Below are 543 nucleotides of genomic sequence, written 5' to 3' on the forward strand. Positions count from 1 at the left end.
TGCATTTCTTACCCTTGAAGTGATTATGGGGAAGTAACCTTGGATACAAAACTACGATGCTCTTGAACCTTGCCCAGGCTGGTTGTAAAGTATTTTTTGTACAATGGAGGTAGAGAGGACAGGGCAATAATTTTAACCTCACAGGCCTTGATTAATGCCAGGACACTTCCCACTCCCCCCTCCCGCCCCCCACTCAGGTTCTGGTAGACCTAGAAATAAACTACAAGTACTGTGTTTAGGCTCAGGGATGGCATAATACATTTTTAAATTTTAGCTTTCAGTTTTCCCTGTTTGTTCTTTTACAGATGTAAAACGTACAACTAATGTCTCTTTTCCCTAAAATTAAAGTGTGTTCTAAAAAGATCTACTCTGGGAACGAAAAGAAGGTAATAGAAGATGGAAAGAAGAGCAACACAACATGCTCTTCATAGTAGTTTTACCTGATTTTTCTCATACCAGCCTGAGTCTTACTTTTCTATAAAACATTAGTTATCAGTGCTTCCCCCAATCTCAAATATTCAACTTAATGGAGACAGAGAATCT

This window comes from Phoca vitulina, unplaced genomic scaffold (genome assembly GCF_004348235.1).
Source record: "Phoca vitulina isolate PV1807 unplaced genomic scaffold, GSC_HSeal_1.0 scaffold30, whole genome shotgun sequence".
NCBI classification, from domain to species: Eukaryota; Metazoa; Chordata; class Mammalia; order Carnivora; family Phocidae; genus Phoca; species Phoca vitulina.